This window comes from Narcine bancroftii, chromosome 5 (genome assembly GCF_036971445.1).
Source record: "Narcine bancroftii isolate sNarBan1 chromosome 5, sNarBan1.hap1, whole genome shotgun sequence".
NCBI lineage: Eukaryota > Metazoa > Chordata > Chondrichthyes > Torpediniformes > Narcinidae > Narcine > Narcine bancroftii.
In genome coordinates, this window is record NC_091473.1 from 43,123,126 (window position 1) to 43,146,131 (window position 23,006).

At 39.2% G+C, this 23,006-nt stretch overlaps 1 protein-coding gene across 3 annotated transcripts in view; it reads left to right on the forward strand.

The window, feature by feature from the left end:
• The window catches only part of LOC138763324 (dual specificity protein phosphatase 7-like), a 66,313-nt gene that overhangs the window by 41,114 nt on the left and 2,193 nt on the right, over positions 1-23,006 (forward strand). Inside the window, exon 4 of one of the 3 annotated variants that reach the window (XR_011357489.1) lies at positions 10,211-10,457. The gene's annotated coding sequence lies outside the window, so the exon portion shown is untranslated. Of the gene's footprint in view, positions 1-10,210; positions 10,720-23,006 lie in introns of those variants that run through there. The other 2 variants (XR_011357490.1, XM_069937279.1) reach the window with 2 other exon arrangements.

Sequence of the window (23,006 nt, forward strand, 5' to 3'; positions counted from 1 at the left end):
TTAATGAATACAAATTAATTATGGGCAATGATTTTTTAACTGCTGTCTAAACACATTGATTGATAGATCATCAACTAACCTGATGCTACCTACTAAAGCTGTGACCTGTATTATTTCTTTTCTACTAGAGTTTGATGTAGTTGACATTTGTGGACTTGTACATCCTAAGAATAGGGATTATTTTTGTTAATGTTTACCATAAATACTCTCAAATTGACTATTTTCTGATTGATAATCATTTGGCTCCTTTGTTACAAATTGTGAATATGATTCAATTGAAAATGTCTGAATCTTCCTGATGTCAGGTGAAATGCTTCCCAATAGAGATTCAATATTACATTATTACAAGATCCTGCTTTAAAAAATTTTATTAAAAAACAAATTTCACTTTTTTAAAAAATAAATATTACCAAGAGAATGTTGAGTTTGATTATATGGGATACATTAAAATCCTTTATCAGAAAACAAATAATTTCTTATTCTCAGGATTAAGAAAAAAAACTGAAATGGAAATTACTTGGATTACAATTAAAATTAAAGAAATAGGCAATATTGTTTCAGTTACACCCAATGAACACCTGTATAGAGAAAGGGTAGATGTACAGACACAAGAAAATTTGCTTATGACTTATCCCACTGAGATGTCACTTAGATCTAAAAGTCAGTTTTATATACATGGTGACAGATCAGGTAAATTATTAGCTGGACAACTTAGAGCAGCTACAATTAGAAGGCAAATCTTGAACATTCATAAAATAGATGGTATAAGAACTTTGAATTATGAGGAAATCAAAGCTTTTCTGGATTTTTATTCTTACCTGTACAAATCTGACTTTCCAGATAATACTACTTCTGTGATTTAATTTTTTTACAAACATTGAATATTACTAAGATTTAATTATGATTTGAATCTATTAGAGATGCCTATTAATAAACATGAGATCATAAAGGCAATACTTTAGCTTAAATCAGGTAAAGCTCTGGGACCCATGGGTATACAGTTGAGTTTTTAAAAAATATATTTAATGATATTCTGAGTCCTTACTTATGCAAAGTTTTTATTGATTCATTTTCCTCTGGAACTTTGCATAAAACCTTTTGAGGCTTCAGTTTCATTGATTGCAAAAAAAGATGAGGATCTGTCTGAATGTTCTTCTTATAGACTGATCTCATTATTAAATGTAGATTTTAAAATTCTTTCTAAGATTTGCAAATATCTTGCCCAAAATTATCTCCAAAGATCCAACTGGGTTTATTAAGAATAGGTACTCTCATTTTAATATTAAAAGATTATTGAACATTATTTATTCCACTCCAGCTAAATTACCAAAATGTGTTGCTTCACTCGAAGTTGAAAAAGCTTTTGACAGAGTGGAATGGCCTTATTTGTTCAAGGTTTTGGGAAGATCTAACTTGGGTCCTGGATTTATCTCTTGGATCAAACTAAGTTATCTAGCTCCTATTGTGTTGATATTGTTATTAACTATAAATCTCCTTGTTTTAGGTTACATAGGGGTTCACATCAAGGTTGTCCTCTTTGTCCCTTATTATTCAACTTGGCTTTGGAACCCTTAGCAATTGCATGAAGGGATTTTACAAATATCCATGGTATCCAGAGAGAAGAGAGAGTACACAAGGTTTCTTTAAATTCAGATGATTTGTTGATGTATATCTCCAATCCTTAAAATATTGATTCCTTCTATGTTATCTTTGCTTACTGAATTTGGTATTTTTTCAGGATATAAATTGAATTTAAATAAGTGAACTTTTTTCCTTTTACTGATCATTTACATTTATATGATCAATTACCTTTTAAAGTTGTTAACAATCAATTTACATATCTTGGTATAAAAATTTTAAAAAACTTTAAGGATTTATACAAATATAATTATCTCACTTTGATTATGCTAAACAAATGTTTTCAAAATGATTACCATTGACGTCATTAGTAGGTCGAATTAATGCAATTAAAATGATAATTTTACAAAGTTGTATACATTTCAAGCTATCCCAACTTTCGTCCCTAAAGTATTCTTTGACAAATTAGATTCTAAAATAACATTTTGTATATGGAATGATAAAACCCCTAGATTGGCTAAATCATTACTACAGAAAACAAAAAAAGATGGTGGTATGGCATTACCATATTTCATGTTTTGGACTTGCTTTCCTGAGATGCATGATTGCCCTTTATGGGTGAAATTGGAGAATTTGGTTAGAGGATACTCTTTAAATTCTCTTTTAGGTTCCAATCTCTCCTTTGTATTATCTAAAGTATATATCAAGATTTTAATCCTATTCTCAGACATACATTAAGGGTTTGGTTTTAATTTTGTAAATTTTTTGATTGAAATAATTTTGTTCTGTTTAGTAAAATCTATTCCAATTATTTTTTTTTTAAACATCAGCTGACCAAGCTTTTGCCTTATGTAAAGATAAAGAAATCATGACCTTTTTTGATATGCTTGAAGGAAATTGTTTAATGTCATTTGATCAATTAACTAAAAAGTTCCATTTGCCTAAGGCACATCTTTTTAGATATTTTCAAATTAGGAGTTTTCTACATTCTTTTCTGCCAACTTTTCCATTTTCCTTTTCAACTAATTTGATAAATACTCTTCTTCAATTAAATCCTTCCCAAAAAGGACTAATAGTTAGTATTTATTCCAGCTTACTTAATTGAGGTCCTATATCCAATGATTAAAATTAAAGGTGTTTGGATACTGGAATTTGAGCAGCGAGTTTCAGATGATTTATGGGAAAGAATTTTTTGACTTGTTAATATTTCTTCAATTTGTGCCTGACACTCTGATTCAATTCAAAGAAGTGCATAGGGCACATGTATCTAAGGACAGATTGGCCCATATTTTTCCTAATACAAGTCCCATTTGGAATATGTGTAAATCTGAAGAGACCACTTTGACTCTTATGTTTTGGTCCTGTTTGAAGTTAGATAATTTTTGAAACTTTCGCTAAAGCGTTGGACTTTGATTTACGGCCAAACTTGCTCACAGCTATTTTTGGGATCACAGTATTGGGATCAGGCTTTGCACTTGCTTCAGCCCAAAGGATAGTGGCCTTTTCAAAATTGATTGCAAGGAGAGCTAAATTACTCGAATGGAAAGATTGGAATCCGCCTACTTTTCTTCAATGGCTTTCCTCCATTATGTCATGCTTAGATTTAGAAAATAATGGAAGTCGGACATTTGACACTGCCTTTAATTTAGAAAACTGGCAACTATTTCTTAATTACTTTCGAATGACTCAAATTAATTAACAAATTTGATCCACTTCCAGTATGTTTTTTTTCCCCAAGTGCACGTGTTTACTCAGGAAGAATTTCTTTTCTAGTTACTTTGAAATTACTCTCATAATGCATTGTCCAGTTGTTTTTATTTTTTACAGTATTTTTTTCATTGGAGTTGAATTTTTTTTGTTCTATGCATTAACTTTTTATTTCTTTACTCAATGTAATTGTCAATATATGGAAATGTTAAATTAATTTGAAAGTACTTTAATTCAAGGGCATAGTATATTACTTTTTCATATCTTCTGTATATTATTGTTTTTTTCTCTTTTTTTGTGTGGAAAATTAATTTAAAAATTTATAAAGAGATTAATTTGTAATATTTATTGAAGGGTGTGTGTTGGCCAGAATGGCAAAGTTCCATCCTATGCATAAGGCCCAAGATTGTATCCAAAGGACATCTCTCATAACATTGTAGTACTAGCTGAAGACCATACTGAGGTTTTAGCTGAGACCATTACTCAAATATTTGTGGAGATACTTAACTGGTGACCTTAAGATCGATGATGCAATAGTACATGACAGCCTGGCTATGCTGATTGACTTTCGACACAGCAGTTGTTAAGCTATTTGTATGTGTCCATTGGCAATAAAATGAGAGAATTTAAAATGAGAGAATTCAATAGTAGTGTATTATATTTTGCAGACTGTGGATACATAACAGTGTAAATGCAGTATCTGGCATCAGAAATTTGTATGGATGTGTCCTCCTGGCAGAATAACTGCTTTAACAACATTGTTTAAATAGCTTCTGTGGTGCAGCTAGAAGAACCAGAGACCTGGGTTCAATTTTTTTTTTTTAAAAAGGGGTATTAATACTAGATGGGTGTAAATTTACGATTGATGAGTCGAAGGGCCCTTTTATCATGTTGTAATTTTCTGACTCTGTGTCTGATGGGTTTATATTTATTCATCAATGATTACCATTTCTGGGGTGTATTCAGGATGTTTTGAATCAATAGCTGTTAGCTAAGTGTAGCTAGAGGGTCAGAACAGGGAGGGGAGCAGGGCTTAGTAATCAGTGTGGTCATCTGAAAGATTCCGGTGCAATCCCACAAGGTTCGTGTCTATTTCCCATTCTGTCCTCCTCCACATAGTTACAATATATGTTGAACTCTAGTGACCAGGAAAGTATATACACTTGGAAACAGTCCCAGCAGAATAAACACATGGATGCCTAATATTGCTCTTTTCTTCATTAATCCCAATGATGAACCAACATAATCCCCTATTCAATCAACTCTATAAAGATAGAAAGGCAAAATCTTCCTACACAAACTCTGGAAATATTGGAAGATTGCTTCTCTGAACATTAGGGAAATTCTTCATACAGACAATGGTGGGAGAATGGAACAAGCTGCCAGCTGAAGTAGTGAATGCGGGCTCAATTTTAAGATTTAAGAAATATTTGTATAGGTTAATGGATGGGAAGGGTTTAGAGGGCTATGGACTGGGTGCAGGTCAGTGGGACTAAACAGAAAAATAGTTCAGCACAGACTAGAAAGGCTGATGGGTCTGTTTCTGCGCTCTAATGTTGTATGGTTCAGATATTTTTATAGTTCTATTTGGGAGAATGTTTGGCGAAATGGGGAAGGGTAGATAGGAATTTTTTTTAGTTCAGGAATTTTGTTTGGTTGGTCTGGTTTGGTAATTTGACTCCCAGGAATGCAGAAAGCAGCCATCATAAAGAACTCCCATCACCCTGGTCACAACCTTTCTCACTGCAACCTTCAGGACAAAGGCAAGGAAGTTCAAGTTTCTTGTCATCTGGTTGTAAATTTAGAACCCAGCAAAATGGCATCTCTCCAGACCATGGTGCATGCACAAAAACCACATAATACACAGTACATCAAGATCAGATAAATTATCTATATAAATATCTGGGATTACTTTCACAATTACAGGTTAATGTTCATCAGTCTCACCCCCTTGTGGGGAGGGGGGGGGGTGCTATTCCTCAGCCTGTCAACCCTGGTTGTGATACTCCTGTACTTTCTCCTTAATGGTAGTGAGTTGAAGATGTTGTGTGCTGGATGGAAAGGGTATCTATAATTCTTTGAGCCCCATTTAGACCAATCTCCCAGCAAATGGCATCTATAGAGGAAAGGGAGACCCCAGTGATTTTCTTGGCTGTTTTAATGATCTTCTGAACTGACTTCCCAGTCTGATCCTTTGCACCTACGATACCACACAATGATGGGCAGACAAGCCATCTCAATTGTGCTTCGGTAAAAGGTTAGCATGAAGTCCAACATCTCTCAGTTTAAAAAAACAACTTTTTGCCAACAGCGACTAGGCTCCTGTACCTCCCCTTACTACCCAAATGGACCGCAAAAAGACCTTCTTGCACTATCTGTGCAATTATTTATTATCTTATTTTGTACTATGGTAATTTAATGTATACAATGTATATATTTAAAGTATAAAGTACTGATTTGGTCAGTAAGAATTTTGGGGCAAATATATTTTGTACTTGTGTGCATGTCAATAAATTCATTGTTGTTAGTATCAACTGAGTTTAAGGTCATCTAGATTCTACAATGTCCAGGGATTAAGCACACAGCCTTGGGCTGCCCCTGTATTGATGGGCAGTGAGGAAGGAGGTGAACATGCCTCTTCTCCACTGTTTGAGGTCTGCTGATGAGGAAGCCGAGGATCCAGTTGCAGAGGGACACAGATAGTGAGAACCCTGCATTTGGACACGTTTTGCTGGTGTTGAATTCAGAGTTCTAATAAATGAACAACAGCCTGGTGTAGATGTTAGTTGATCTAACATAGAGTTAACAGCAGAAAAGAGGAGGTAAATTCAGAATCTTGTACAAGGGAAATGTTTAACTAGGAAGACTGGAATGTGCTGTGAATTTTAAAATAATTGTAATTGTATTAAATAACGCAGCAGCATCTTTGTCAAAACTGAGCATACCTTTTATTTATATACAGGAGCTATAAGTGTGTGTGTGTGTGTGTGTGTGTGTGTGTGTGTATAGCCTTTTAGTTGTATTACCAGTTTTTTGTGATGCCGATGGAGAAGTCTACTTTGCGTGCTAACTTTGCATTTATTTAACAGGTCTTATTATTGCCTGCAGCAGCAACATGTTCAATCTCAAAATCTCAGGACTTAAAATCTATAAACGACTGCCATATAAATGTGTTCCAAATCTCCATGCAGCATTCTTTCATCTTCGAAGCTGCACCATCCACAGATGGGGCAAGAACAAAGAACATTACTAGCAATGTGTCTTCCAATCTCATCCTGCTCTCTCCCTGGCCCTGGTGGCCTGCATGATGGAATCTCAATCGCGAGCTCTCTCCCTTGACCCTCTCAGCCCCTCTCCCCCTCCCCTATCTGACTTCCCTAACCCTCCCCTTCCTCACCTAGTTCCTTACTACCCTCCACCTCTTTATCCACACCATGCTCCTCCCAGCCCCCCCAGACACCCTCCATTCTAATGACCCCCATCCCCTCCAAGTCCGACCTTGTCTTCACCATTCCCTCTGACCTTCCCCTCTTGGAATGCTCTGTCCTCTGGAGAGGCCTCACCTTCATCTCCTTTTGTCTGCACCTCAATGCATCCCTTGGAAAGTCTGGCCTCCACTTGCTTCGCACTATTCGCAACCTCGCCATCAAACCTGCAGACAAAGCTGCCAGTGCTGTGGTCTGGCTCACTGACCTCTATCTGGCTGAAGCCAGACAACAACTCTCAGACACCTCCTCTTAGTTATCCCTCTGACAGGACCCCACCAAAACTCATCAAACCACTGTATCATGCACTAGCTCTGAACTCATCACTTCTGGTCATCTGTCTCGCAAGGCCTTTAACCTCATTGCTTCCCAACCCCACACTGCCCGGTTCTACCACCTTCCCAAGATCCACAAAACCAATTGTCATGGCATTGTGGCAGGTTGCACCAAAGGAAAACACAAGCACGACACTGGGGCAACACAGCTTTATTCCACTCACATAAAGATCTAGTTGGCTGCTTGCTGTGCTTACAGTATGATCCTGGGGAGAGGGAGAGAGCACACGGTCGTGATCTTGGCTTTATACCATGAGCCCTCTGGGCCCACCTGGCAGTCGGATGTCATTAGGCCGGGTGCCGTGTCTCTAGGCCAGCTGTTGGCTGAGTGATGTAACACAGCGTATCATCACAGGCGGACCCATTGTTTTCACGTGCTCCTGCCCCACTGAATTGGTTTCTGCTTACCTTGACTCTGTTTTGTAACGCCCCCCCCCACCCCCCCACCCAGTTCAGTTACTTCTCACCTACATCTGGGACACCTAGCTCTCCATCACTTCAACAACTCCAGTTCCCTGAACTCATCTGCCTCATCTTCACCATTGGACATCCAGTCAATATGAAATCCATTCCCCCCCCCCGCCCCCAATACCGAAGGCCAAAAGACCCTCCTTTTCTTTCTCGACAACAGTCCCCACCAGTCCATATCCAACACAACCCTCCTCCGGCTGGCAGAACATCCTCACCCTCAATAACTTCTTTGACTCATCCCACCTTCCCTATGTCAAAGGGGTAGCCTTGGGTACCCACAAGGGACTCCAGCTATGCCTGCTTTTTTTGTTGGCTCTGTGGAGCTACAAGCCTACACGGGCAAGGCCTCTCAACTTTTTCTCTGCTACATTGACAACTACTTTGGTGCTGCCTTATGCAACCATGATGAACCTGTTGATTTTATCTACTTTGCTGGCAACTATTACCCTGACTTCCAATTCATGAGCCATTTCGAGCAGCACTCTCCATTCTCTTGATCTTTCAGCCTCCATCTTGGGAGAAAAACTATTGACAGACATCTTCTAAAACCCACCAACTCCCTCAGCTCCCTCGACTCCGCGTATTTACACCCTGTCCCCTGTAAGGATTCCATTCCTTTCTCTCAATTCCTTCACGTCCCTTGCATCTGGTGCCAGGATGAGGTCTTCCATGCCAGATCATCGAAGATGCCCTCCTTCTTCAAGCATTGTGGCTTGTCATCAACTCAGCCCTCACCCGCATATCCTCCATTACGTGCACTTCTGCCGTGGTCCCCTCTGCCTTCATATGCTACAAGGACAGGATTCTCATGGTCCTTACCAGTTTCAGGTAGGCTGGTGGATTGTTGCTTGAGGAATGGCAGGTTTTCGTTTGATATTTTGAGTTCTTGGATGCTTAACTGTACATTTTCCTTAAAATTGTAAGCACTTGGATTTACTACACAGTGTAATTATATCCAGCAGAATTAGAACATCTGAAATGTGCCCTATAATTAGTGAGTTTCCACAGACTCTGACAAATAAATACACTGACATTGTGAAAGAAATAATTCTTTATCTACACAGGATGCAGATTTCTTTTATATATAAAAAAAAATCTTCTGCTTGGCAGTATTTTCTTATCATTTCTTTTTAGCAGTGGTAAAAATTTTTACAATTAAAAAGATCGGTGTGTAAAAAGATCGTTGCATAGAATTGTAGAATTGTCATGGTATTGAAGGAGACCATTTGACCTACTGAATCTTAAGATAGCATTCAGTACAGCAATCTCATTGGTCTCATTCCCCATAATCCATCAAATTATTTTGCCCAAAATGTTTATCCAATTTCCTTTGAAAGCTTTGTTTGTCCCTGTCTGCTTTTCTCTCTAATAGTGATCTGCAAATGTGTTGTGAGTTTGCAAAGGTGGATAGTTGTGAAAGGAGAGGTTTTTGATTTACAAAAAATCTTGACATTCAGACATGGGACGAGAGATTGGTTTTAGCAGCAGAAAGGGAAATTTGCTAGTTGCCAGTTTAGTGAAAGTATAAAGACATAGAAAAGAGGAGAAGGAATAGTTCAAGTTGTCCTCTCAAACCTGTGCTCCATTCAATATGATTCTGGTTGACATTCAGTCTCTTCCCATTCTCGTAATGCCTTTTCTTTCTAGAAATTAATTCATCTTCTTAAATATTCAGAGTGACTAAACTTCCACCATTTTCAGAGATGGGCAATTCCACAAATTCACTGCCCTCTGTGTGAAGAGATTTCTTCTTGTGTTAGTCCTAAATATCTTGCCCAATATCCTGAGATAGTGATCCACAGTGTCTCCCCTGCTAGGGTAAACATTCTCCCTGCCTCCAGTCTGTTGTGTCCTGTCAGAATTGTGTACATTTCACTGAAATCACCTCTCATTCTTGCAAAGTCTAAATCCAATGTCTCCTCATTCCACATCCACTCAGGGAGTCATTCTGTACTGTCAGATGTTGGAGAGGGAATGAAGAGAGCTGGGGAGAAAATGGAAATTAAGGATCTTCTGTTGACAACCAAGTTAGCTGAACTGTGTAATTGTAAGTGTTGCCATTCTAAGGTGTGGTTCAGTGAAACCTGGCAGTTAACTATCTGATAGCATTGAGCCATTCCAATGTATATAGGGGTAATATATGAGCTGCCAACAATCCAAATTCCTTCCCCAAGGGCATAGACCTTTCGAGCAAGATAAATTTTGTACCGCCAGTGAGTTGAGATCAATGATGCTGACAAGCCAGGTGAGTTCAACAAATGCGTAAAGCAATAATTAGTATGTTAAATTGTTTGGCTGATCGTCAGGAAATGCCAGATTCAGATAGCAAATCATAATATTTAACAAAACACGATTCTGGATTTAAAATAGTACTTCTCTGCTCAAATGATCCCTTGCAATATTTGATCTATAGAAGAAACTTTCATGTGGAATTAATTAATGCATAATCCTCACAGGTTTGAAAAATTGGAAAATTCTAAATGGAATTTGGGAAAAAATGTTAACATTTAATTCCAATTTTGGAGCAGTCTTCAACAATCCAATCATATAGAGGATATAAATATAATTGCATATTTTTGTCACTATTTAACTATATGTTCACATATTAACTATATTGATTTCTGTTCATTTTAGATCATTTATATGTCCACATTTTCACAACCGTTCTGCTAAAGTGCATCGGCTTCATTCTTTGTTGACAGAGAGCAAGTAGATTGCAGAGGGGTCTCTGAAGACTGAGTTCCCATTTTCCATTCCAAACTGGTTTCCAGATGTGTTCAAATAGGATTCATTGAGGCTGCTTAAAGGCCTGAAGATAGAGGAAGACATCTCAGAAAGAATAATTGGAATTGGAGTCAAGATTGTCTAAAGAAAGGTACAGGTAAAGTGAAATTGAAGAAAGCAAAAGTGAAACTAGTCTTTTCAAGTAGCTGGTCAATGCAATTTACGTCAGAATGAAAATGTTTGAAAGTACAAGTGTAGATGGTTAAAGAATCATTGAACATTCACGAAGTTGGTGATTTGTGCACTATTTGTAAAATTAACTTGATGGAGCAAATTTTCAACTGATTTGGATTTATGAAACAATTTGTAACAATAGGATACAGAGGCATGATGGTGATAATAAAGGACTACCATCCAGGTCCAGAGATTTGTGCCTCAATCCCAAAATGGCAGCTGAGGAAATATCAAACAAGTTAAACAAATTTGGCATAAAATGCTACATTGTGGTAAGAGACTAATCTGGTTCCCTAATAGCCTTCAAGGAGAGAAATCACACTGAACCCACCAACTTTGCTGACTCAAAAGACGCATCAAAGCATTCGATTCTTCAGCACTAAATGGCGCACATTGAATAGCATTGCAAAATCTTGGTATTGGCAGTGGCGAGGAAGAGGTAGGAACATTGATGGGCCAAACTAATCCCATCTTGTCCATTGTCCCAATATTTAAAAATGCAGATTGCTTTGGAGATGAGCAGGACAATATGAACTATTGAAAGAATTTGAGGAATGCCATAAGGTTTCAGATGTTCATCTGACAATCCCAATAACATGATGTAATAAAAAAACAAAACAAAAACAAATCCTGGAATACATGATCTATGGAAAGTGAAACAGTTAACTTTTCAAGTCAAGACCCTTTTTTCTAAAGTTGTAGTTATTTAAAATTGAAATGCATAAGAATTTCTTGAAGAAGGTGCAGAATTTACATTTTAGATTTGGACACACAGCACGGCAACAGGTTCTTTTGGCCCACGAGCCTGTGCCGCCCAATTACACCCAATTGACCTACAACCTGTATAGACACAGGGAGAACATACAAACTCCTTACAGACAGCGCCAGATTCAAATCCATTCCCATTGTGATAACCACTACACCAATCATGCTGCCTTTTGAATCTCTAGACTTCTCCACCTCAGGGGGTGTGAAGGCAAAGTCACTGAAAGTCTTTCAGGAGGAGATGAGTGATTTTTTTTTTTAAGATCAGCGAGTTCAAGGGTAAGGAGTAGGTGCCATCATGTTGAATGGTGAGGCAGGTGCCAGGGGCCAGGTGACCTTCTCCTGCTTCTATTTTCTTTGTTCTTGTGTCCCAGCATCTGCAGTTTGTTTTGATGAGTGAAAATGGGATGAAACATGAAAGTCTGCAGATACTGTGATTGTAATAAAAACACACAGAAACGCTGGAGGAATTCAGCTGGTCTCACAGTATCCATAGGAGGTAAAGACCTATTATCAACATTTCGGGCCTGAGATGCTCTTCAAGCTATAAGCAAAGAACAAGAAGGCCAAGGAGAAAGTCAAGGAACAGAAAACAGGAACAGGAAAATGAAGATGTTATGTTTTTAATGCAATGACTGTAAAATTCCTGTTATGCAGAGTTCAAGCAACAAGCAAAAAAAAAAATATGGTAAATAAATAAACAAATAAGAATAAAATAAAGATTAAAATTGTAAAAGTAAATGTTCTGAAGTAACACAAACTTTTGCTGGAGATGAGAGTGTAGATACAAGCTATGTCTCTGTAGAACCTATAATGCAGGAGAGGTTACAGCTGTATACAGGTTAGCTCAGAAAGAACATGCTGATCCCAGAAAGAAAGATACAAACCCCAGTTGAGTGTAGTTAACACCGAGCTTTGTTGAGCTCACAGCCCTGCTTTTATTCTCAAGGTGAGGGGCGTGGTCAAAGACCCCTCAGCACTGATTGGTGCATTTGCGATCCGTTTTCCTTGATAGGCCAATTAGGCTCCTTTAGTTGCGGTGAATTGGAGGGCAGCTCCGCGGGCCTTGTGCAGCCTGCTGGATCATCGCGTTTGTCCTTCATTTTGTGAGGCACCCTGAGGGGGCTGCGAGGGACTGCCACACGAGCATTTATTCAATCAGCGGAGTGCCTCGGTTGTGCTTTGCTTATAGCAGCTGTTTGAATAAAGTTGTGTGAAACAACAATGGCCTTGCCCAGGATGAAGAGCTGGTTTATGCTGCTCATCATTGGGGTGACTCTCTAAGTGTCTTCTTATCCAAGCTTAGTAAGTGTTGCCGCAGTTAGAGGCTTTATCTGTAAACTTGGGTTGTCTTTTGTCTTTTAAACTGTTTATTCTTAATCCAGATTTATTCGTTAGACATTGTTAGAGTAAGTCTCAAGCAACTAAAATACACTTATTCGGCATCCACCAATCCCCAGGGATTTTACTGTATTATTCGAAAATGCAGAGGAGAATAACCAGGATGTTGCCTTCAATGGACCATTTTAGCTACAAGGAGTGGCTGGGTTTGCATTCCTTGGGGCCGAGTATGTTGAGGGGGAACGACCCGATGGAGGTATTCAAAATTATGAAGGGCAAAGATGGGGTCTATTAGTAAGAGACTTTTCATCAAAACAAGCAGGTGTGGGCTTAGATGAGGAGCATAATTATTAGAGAGGATTTTTTTTTAATACTCTCACAAAGTATTTGGAAGGGCGCTTAAATTGCAAAGGCATGATTGGTGAGCTGAAAGGTCTGTTTCTGTTTCTGTGTGATATGAGTGGAATTTTGAGTACCCTTTTCTTATTTACATCAAAGATGTTTCTATCTGCCTGACGTGCTGCTCTGATTTTATCCCAGACCACATGGAATTTCAAAAGATAGATTATATCAAAAATACTTTTGTGTAGATGAGCATCTCTGGAAAAGTTCTGAAGGAGGCATGCCAAAGAGAAAACAGAATAATCATGATTAACCATTCTGAATTTTCACTTTTGCAATACCTGCACATGTTCTGTGTTGAATTTGATTAGATCTAAACTATATCAGATAGCTCTTAAACTATAAGAGATAATTTTGCCAACCTGATTCAGGGCAGGCAAAGAAGGCAAGTGTTTCAGAAATTAACGGGGTTGGTACACAATGGGTACCAATGAAATTTACAGTAAAAATGCTGATCTCCTAACTTGTCAAGGTCATTGTCCTGCACGGTTAGCACATCTGGTGGCATGGTTAGCATAAACCTGTTACAGTACCTGTGACCAGGGTTCAAATCCAGCACCATCTGTAAGGAGTTTATGCATTCTCTCCATATCTGCGTGTGTTCCATCCGGGTGTTCCAGTTTCCTCCCATTTTCCTTCAAATTGTGCGGGGGTGGGCTGTTGTAGGTTAATTGGGATATTTGGGCGGCACGGACTTATGGGCTGGAAAGTCCTGTTACTGTACAGTATGTCTATATGTTAAATTCAAAATGTAAAAAATTTTAAATAATTTGGATAATCTAGTATTCATATCCTTTAATTCGCAGGGTCCTGTAAAATTCCCTTAGGGGGAAAATGGCAATAAATGAGGAGTGGGTGGGCATGTGAGAAGGAGTAAAATGCAATGCACAAAAGTGCTGGAGAAACTCAGCAGATCTCGCACGTCCACAGGAAGTAAAGGGTAACCAAGGCTTCAGGCCTGGGCTGTTTGTCAGATCTAAGAGGGAGTAAATAATAAGGTTGAGGGAAAATAAGAAGGGAAATGGAACTGATGGGATTGCTCTGCTCAGAACCAGCATAGATGAGGATGGGGTTTGGAGGGGGGTGTGTGAATGACCCCCTTTAGTATCTTGTTAGGTAAATTATTTTTTTCCTATGATGGGGAATATTGTAAATGGAATAATACTTTAATCCCTGCTGGTGTCATATTGCTTTCCACATTAACATTTCATTACAAAATCAAAGGCTAGTCTGATTATATCAATGGCCAAACATGGTCAATTTATTTTGAACCTACAGTTGGTAAGAAGTTTATTCAGTATCATTTACGGGAGGCAATGGTGAATTGTCAGAAAACTAAAATTTGTAGCTTTTCCCTCCAGTGCTTTGGGCAATTCTTGGGTCTGATAGAGGAAGCTGCTTTCTTCTGTTCACTTCAAGAAAAATCCCCTCATAACATTTAACAGATTTATTTCCTCTCACCTTGTTGTGCTGTGCTTTATAACGAATCCATTTCTTTTTTTATGATTTAAATTTTATTGAGTTCTTTTAAAAAAAGTTTCCCCAAACCCTTGGGTCAGTGTTAAAGTTATGTAAATCATGTTACAAAACATAAACTTATCCATACAATAGAAACCAACATGGCAGCAAAAAAAAATCAATATAATAACCTTATGTATCTATTTAGATCTCTAATAACATCCACCAGGAAACCTAGATATTTTCCCCATTTTTGTGTATAGATGCCCAATTTATCAAACTGTTTGTAAAACATGCGTTCAAACGCTGCCACTTTGGCCATTTCTGAAATGATGGTCTCCCAAATTCTTCCAACCTCTAAGTTTAATTTGTCTTCCTACCATTATACTGGTCTGAATCCAGTTTGGAGAGTGTTTATCCCCAAATAACCCAAGTATGTCTCCCAAGACAAAGAGGCTGGGGAAAAAAGGAATTTGAATACCTGAAACTTCACCAATATACTTGTGTATCATAATCCAAAATTCTTGAATTCTGGGAGGACCAAAGTGCATGAACTAAGTCCCCTATATCTGCCTCACAGTACAAGCATTCAGAGGTATTTTTCAACCCTAATCTATATAACCTTTCTGGAGTCTAATTAAAATGGTGCAGAATCTTAAACAGAATTAGGTGCACTCTCAGGTCTCGACATTATTTTGATATTTTTACAAATTTCGTCTCATTCTTCCATCTCAAAAACAACACTCGCATCTATTTCCCATGCTCTTTTAAGTCCAAACAGAAGTTTATCCCCTGAGATTGTGTTAAGGCTGAATAATAAATAAGGCTTTGTGACCTTCACTATATGCAGCTAATACAGTTGACAGTATCATAGAACAATTCCATTTCTTGAAGCTCTTCATGTGATTGCTTTTATCCTACTGCTTCTGTGGATGGTGAAACTTTACACAAAGTTCAGGAAGAATGTAAATGTGAATACTGGCTCGGGGCGGGGTGAAATCTGACATAGAGCTTCCTAGTTAGATAAGCAATCACTCACCTCTACGGCCTTCACAGTTACAGCCAGTCATGTTCTGGTCATCCATTTAGATGTACAGCATGGTAACAGGCCCTTTCGGCCCACGAGTCCATGCTACCTAATTACTCCCAATCAATCACAACCCTCAGTACATTTTGAACGGTGGGAGGAAACCAGAGCCCCCAGGGAAAACCCATGCAGATACAGAAAGAACTGCAAACTCCTTACAGACAGCACAGGATTCAAACCCTGGTCCTGATCAGTGGGGCTGTAATAACATTGCACTAACTGCTATGCTAACTATGCTGCCCTGTGCCTTTATTTTCTCTATCAGATGTCTTTTGAAAGTATGTATTTACAGCATATATACCATAACCTTCACCAACACTTTCTGTTGTTTCATCAAATAACTTAATCAGCTGAGTAAGGCTTGATTTAACAAATCCATGTGAACTCCCTCCTTCAAACAACTTCACTGGATATTAACTTTGTACTTGACAAAGGTTTCTTGAATTTCCTCTCCTAATGTTGAACTCATTGCTAATTCTCCAGTTTACCCCTTCCCCCAACCTTATATAGGATGGAAATGTTAGCCATCCAATGGGTTTACCACATCCAAGGACCAGAGATTCGGCTGCCTTTACATTGCTTTCTTCAACGACATGGGATGAATCCCACTAGGCTGAGTATCTTATTAACCTTGTACAATATGAGCCAATTTTACACCTCCTTTCATTCTTGTCCAATATCTCTGCCCCCTCTCCTCTGAAGCATTCACGCCATTCTGTTCCATGAAGATCTATACCAGATTCTCATTCGGCACCTCAGTCATGTTCTCTCTCTTGAACAGAGGATCTCCTCTGCTAGCCCAAATCTTCCTTTAACTTGGCTTTCACTTTTTACTTGTTTATAGAAAACTTTTACATTCACTCTACTTTACCCACTAACCTGTTTTCATATTCTCTCTTTGCCATTTTATGTTTCCCCATTGTTTTCCTACTTTCTGACGTAAGTTTTAACCAGCCTTTCTCAATTCTGTTTTGATTTTTTTTTCTCATCTAGACAGCCCAGTTTTGGATCTTTATTCTTTGTACAGTTATATTTCACTTATATTTGACATACAGTTGCTTATTCATTGATCTCCTGGCCATTCCTTGTTTCCACTATACCTGTACTGGCTCATTTCTGTTTACTTTTTATGTTTAATCTTCCTTTTTCCCCTTCCTGTGACTACAACTTCCTATAATTTAATTATATTATAAGCAGTGTTTTCCAAATTTTCTCTCAGTGAAACACATTTTAATTGACTTTCTTAATTCCCTGGAGCAAGGAAATGGTAACATAATGGCTATGTTGTTGGATCAAGAATCTAAACAACTGAACTAATCGCACACAAATGTGAATTTAAATCCCTCCCACAGTAGCTGGGGAATCCAAGTTCAGTTAATTAAATAAATATGGGATGGAAAATTAGCCACAGAAATGTAACTAGCAAACAAAAATAAAAGCATCTGGTTTACTAATGAGAGAAATCTAGTGCCCCTATTTTCTATGTAACTCCAGGACAATTGCAATTTGATTGACTCTCAACTGCGTTCTTATAAACTCTGAATAGTAGGTGACCATCTGGCCTTGAAGGCAAAGCCACCATTTATCAAGATCATGGCTAATCTTTTACCTCAGTGCTATTTTCTTCCTCAATCCCATAATCCTTTATACAGTATCTGGCACCTATGGGAATTGATTGATGCTGGATAGTGAATTTTCCGGTTGCTTGAGATTGCATGTTGCAAACTATCAGTGAAGCGCATTAATTTTAAACCTGTATTTTTTTATCTATTTATTTTCTTCCTTTTTTTTTTTGCTAGTTGCTTGAGGCTGCCAGTTGCTTGAATTTCAGAGAACAGGGTATTTACTGTATTTAGACATCTCTTTATTTCTGTTGTGAATGAACTTAATAGTTGAACCTCCACTGTCTTCTGGGATTGAGAATTTGGAAGGATTTTTCTCTGATTTAAGTCTTAAACCGCCTATCTCTTTATCAAGGTCTGTGACCCCAACCCCCCACCCCCGTCACCCCCCCCCCACCCCCACATCAGCTCTTGTACGAATTTTGTAAATTTAATGGGGGGGGAGGGGGTCTTCTCTTATTCTTTTAAATTCTAGAGACTTCAAGTACAAGCCTAAAACACAGGATTCTGTTGACACCGTGGTTAAATGAAAAAAACACAAATGCTGGAAAAACTCAGCAGGTCAAACAGTGCCTTTATGTAGCAAAGGTGAAGGTGTAGCACCAACGTTTCGGGTTTGAGCCCTTCATCAAGGTGTGCCTGATGAAGGGCTCAAGCCTAAAATGTTTACATCCCATTCGGCTAAAATGTTTACATCCCATTCGGCTTAATTCGGGGTTCCCCTGTAACCACGAGGCTGCATTATGATCTTGTGGTGATATCTTGGGCCTGAAACTCTCCTCCCAGAAGGGGATATGTAATTCAACACTATACCAATTGGCCTTGTTTTAATTCTCTGTTCTTCCTGCTCAATCCACATTATTCTTTGTTCTATTCCCCTCCCTGGCTAATTCCTTCTATGATAATCTGGTACCTACTTTTCAAACAGAAATGAGATTATGACCACTTAGAGCACACATGTCAAACTCTGGCCCGCGGGCCAAATAATTATATTTGGCCCGCAAGATCATATTAAATATATATTAGAGTTGGCCCGCTGGCCGCCGCGCCAGTATAGCGCATGCACACTGAAGGTGAAAATGAAGACGCCGGAGGTGTGGAGGGATCTCAGAGTCCCGAATCCCGGGGATCGGAGCGCCGCACTCAGCCCGCCCGGCTCCTGGACACACAGACGCGGCTGGAGTTGGGGACCATCCTCGCTGGGTCTGCGCTTCAGCGGTGACGCCGGACCGAAAGTCTCGTTGGCGATGCCTTCCCCCTCGCTCCGTGCGCGGCGGACCCTGCCTCCCGCTCCTTTTGTTGGAGACGAGCCCGGCGCCGTGAGATCGCAGTTTAATTCCTCTCCAACCATGGGAGGGGGGTGGGAGCAACGCGCTCTTCTCAGCCAATTCCTCCACCGCTCCGGATGCCGGCGTTTCAACGGGGGGTTCGGGTGCCTTCGTCAGGCGACCGACCTGTTGGTCCAAGACAAGGGGAGAGCATACAAACTCCACACAGACAGCACCTGAACTCGGGTGAACGTGGAGCTGCGACCCCACATTCCACATCAGGACTGTGTAAGATTGGGAGCAGTGAGACGGAAGCTTATTTTGTTCCTGTGATTTAAGCCTTTCTTGGGGTGGGGGGGGGTCCTTCTCTGACCACTTGCCTAACAATTAACCTAATCAGATGTGGAGTTACCACAATACAGCAGTTCTCAACCTTTTTCTTTCCACTTGTGTCCCTGTGCCATTGGTGTTCTGTGATTAGTAAGGGATTGCTTAAGGTGGTCTGTGGGTGAGAAGAAAAAGTTTGAAGACCACTGCTTTAATCATCCCTCATTGACTCGTCATGTGCACGGTTTCAGACGCTAAAGGAAATGGGCCAATGACAATGACAATGAAAGAGTTTATCCAAAACTATTATTAAACATTTATTTTAATAAGAAAAAGTTTAACATTACATATGTTGAAAGAAGAGAAAACATGCAGATGTTGTTGAAAATTTTCAATAAATATTTAGTTCGGCCCTCGACTTAGTCCAAGTTTTTAATTTTGGCCCTCCGTGAATTTGAGTTTGACACCCCTGACTTAGAGCATTGGCTGACCTTTTTCTGAGGACATTAATCACAACCCTTCTGGTGCATTTCTTTCTGAGGGTTCCTGCAATGACCCAGCTATCTCTTTTTGCAGCTCTTATTTTTGAGATTCTCTTAATGTTTCTCTTTTAACAGCCAGTCTTCTTTTGAATGCTGTGTATACTGGTAACTATTTATGGAATGCGATACCATGTCCTGTCAGCTGTTTCCCTGTGTGAACATACAGATCACTTGAATGAAGGAAGGAAGTTATCCTCAGAATCCTGGTCAACATTTATCTCTCAATTGTCAGGAATAGAGCAGACTATATTAGGTCTATTTATTGCAGATGAGTAGTTCGCAGGAGGATCCCAGAAGCAACACATCACAATCATCTCCTTCTTGCTCAAGATCAACTGTAAGAACATATTCCATGATGATCTAAACCAATTAAGGACCATGTATATAAATAAATATTGAAAAGCTGAACTAATGCAAGTTGGCACAACAAGTCAAGACTGGGATGACAGCAATGAAACAAAAAGGCATTTCATATAACTGGGGGCCATGATTAACTGCTGTGCAGGAATAGGAAGAGATATAGAGGCCATGGCAAATCAGCTAATGGTCCAAGTAGCACTAGTTCCACTACACAAAATAACTTTTTACGTTCTTCCAATCAACTCTGTACTACTCCTGTTATGCCTAGATGTTAAAATCCCAATTCAAAAAGAACTGATGGAAAGTGTGCAGAATATTAACAATGCCAAGAAGAAACCAAAAAACGTAGCAATGTTGTCATTTAAGCAGTATCGATCCAGTTGATCTGAAGTTACATCAACAAACAAGCATCTAATGAGAGTGAGGGGGAATGTCTTCCAAAGAGAATGTTCAAACATAGGTAATGCGTGTAGAGATTAACGACACAATGTCAGAGACATGAGATAATCAGAAGGTCCCAGCCCTAAACCTAACCATCTAGAAAATGGAATAATTTATATCCACTACAATACTGTAAGGGAGAAGAGGGCAAGAAAGGAAGATATTTTGCTATGCAGGACCAAGTAGTGCTCATGTTAAAGACTCAATTTCTCACCCTGTTTGCAACTTTTCAGACAGACCAGCTAAGATAACACTGGACAACTTTTCATTTTCAAAAGGTTTGATTCCTGAAAACAAATTGGGGATTATGAGAGACATCTTCAAGCTCAACACAAAGATAGTCTCAGATCTGCTGCATCACATAGGAATTTGGTGAATCATTAAATTAACTTTTTTATTGAATTTAGCATGTTTAATCACATAATAATGCTGAGCCAAGTGCTCAGGTTGACTGCACATGTTGCACAACAGATGGGAGTAACCCAGCGTTTGTCTCGGTCACCAATGTTACAACTGAAATAGAGCTCATAGGCTTCCTTAATAAGTGAGGCCGCGCTATGTCTTTGAGACTTGAGCATATACTCACCACAAATGTAACAGAATGTATTGCAACTGTTGTGACAATGACGAGACATTTCTTCTCCATTGAACCTTCCTGAAGACAATAAATGCTATTATTAAGTACACTCACTATGCCATTGCCTGAAGGACGTGCATCGACATGTGTTCAATCTATAAATAATATAATGCACAGCATCTGTGCATATGAGCTGCTTTTACAGCCTGTCTGCATATATTCTTATGAAGCATCCCCAAGCTGAAGACAACATTTGCATAGCACCTCCACTGAGTAGATGCCCAGGCATGCTTGAACTGAACAAAACAGCTTGCTGTGTGTGGCCCGGATGGAAAATGGTGGCACTGCCGGAACTACTGTAATGCTGGCAGTACCACTGGTGCAGACCAGTGGGGAGCAGGGATACAGTGCTCCCACGGGGTCTAATCACCCATTCAACTGCCTCCAGCTCAACACAGGCTTTGAACAGCCCATTAAAGGAGCCAACGGTAGTTTCATTTAAAATTCCACAACTGTGTGGTCTACACCCAAGATGGCGGCACATCTGATTGACAGCAGCTGTGAGGGGCGGCAGACACCAGGGGAATGGAGCACTGGTGCAGGGCACCAGAAAATGGGGAGACCATCCCCCATCTGAGAAGGAGAAGCGGAGGAGACAACCCACAGGATGGTGGCCCAGTGAGAGGGGTCTGTGGCTGCAAGAACCATGCGGGAGGCGGGCAGCTGGCACCTCGAGGCAAAGAATCCATGGAGACTGCGGGCTGCTTGAGACTGGCTTTAAACTCCCTGAAGGGGTACCAGCTATTTGAACATGGATGCAAGGGGGTGCCAAGGTGCTGAAGGGTTACTGACCGTGTTGGAGGTTTGGATCTGGAGCTTGGGTTGGCAATGGTTTGGACTGGACTCTGTGTGGCTTCAGGGACTGCAGAAGCACTGGAGGGGAAGCTACAGACACTCGGTCACTCTGGGGGGGACTCTCTTTTGCTTCTCTTTCTCTGACCGTAAGAGTCCATTTCTGCCGATGGCGAATGTCTGCTTTACAGCAGGCAAAATCAATTTCATGCAATAGGACAACATTTTATTACAATGATGATAAATTGAATCTTGTAGACTTAAAATATAACAGGAAATTGCAAAAATGAGTTATATCTTTTTAAAAAAATACATGATAGGAAAACATTACAATGACTTTCATGATCAGGAGCCCAAAATCCATAATATCCACCCAAAGTGTATAGGAAGCAAAATCTTTGTTGTCCAGTGTAACCTGCAGTTTTCACTCTCTCTTCTGCCTCGACATCATGTGGTCAATCTTAGTCTTCCCCCTATTTGGGTTATTCTCTTCATCACTCCCCCTTCTCTGCAACTTGAAATACTTGTTTTCTTTTCACTTTTTCATTTCCAATGAAGGGCCACCCTAATGGTTTATTTCTCTCTTTATATGCTGCATGACCTGATGAATATTCTTACCATTATATTTTCTTGAATTTACAGAACTAAAATATTACTTTTATATAATCAGAAACAGATTATGTACATGATTGCAAATATGCTTGTGTCATTTATTTCATCGATTTAGTGGCATTGGTAACCATGCGCTCACCTCCAGATTATGGTCTTTATGCACATATTTGTACCTTTCATAACAAAAGGGTACTGTGTAGGAAACAGATAAATCAAATCATGTTCTATTTATTAATGATCACCCTGGAGACGTGCAGAATTTTCTGTTGCAGAAGCTAAATATTGCAGATACTGAAAATATTTGAGATACTCTGCATATCAGGTAGCAACTGTGGTGAGAGAAAGAAATTTAACCTTTCTGTTCAAAAGTCATCTGCTAAGTTTTTTTTTCCCCCCAAGTATTTTCTGTGTTATTCTAGGTAGTTTAGCTGTTGTTTGGTTCAAAAAGGAAAAGGGCTTTATGGCATATCAATTGTTCAAAATATTAATCACTCTTTTTTGCAAAATGCAAGGAAATATCAGGCAGTGCAGGACATTCAGATGAAAGTTCAAATTTCAGAGATCTGACATTTCTAAGTCCTATTAGCTGAATTTTGTTCAATTTGTCTTTGAATTGCTTTCTTCCATCATTGAAAATAAGCTATTTATTAATTTGTTTAAGGACAGAAATGATCTTTGAACATATTTGCTTTATAAAAATTGAATGTAAGCTGGAATGTTGCTCAAACTGAAATCGGGTATTCTTGCAGGGTGATCATTGGGCATTGTAAACCAGTTCTGCTACATACTCTTCAAAATTGCTGTGTTCTCTTTGATAG